This window comes from Mesitornis unicolor, unplaced genomic scaffold (genome assembly GCF_000695765.1).
Source record: "Mesitornis unicolor isolate BGI_N332 unplaced genomic scaffold, ASM69576v1 scaffold28686, whole genome shotgun sequence".
Taxonomy (NCBI): Eukaryota; Metazoa; Chordata; class Aves; order Mesitornithiformes; family Mesitornithidae; genus Mesitornis; species Mesitornis unicolor.
In genome coordinates, this window is record NW_010189335.1 from 1 (window position 1) to 319 (window position 319).

Sequence of the window (319 nt, forward strand, 5' to 3'; positions counted from 1 at the left end):
CAGCCCCCCCAAAACACCCTCCCTGAAACAGCCCCCACAAGGAACAACCTCAAAACAGCTTCCCCAGAACAGCTTCCCCAAGGAACCAGCCCTGAAACAGGTGCCCAGGCTGAGGTTACTGTGAGTTTTTATTAAATTTTGCTTCCCTGTCCCGCAGCCCCCCCAAAACACCCTCCCTGAAACAGCCCCCACAAGGAACAACCTCAAAACAGCTTCCCCAGAACAGCTTCCCCAAGGAACCAGCCCTGAAACAGGTGCCCAGGCTGAGGTTACTGTGAGTTTTTATTAAATTTTGCTTCCCTGTCCCGCCGGCGCGGGG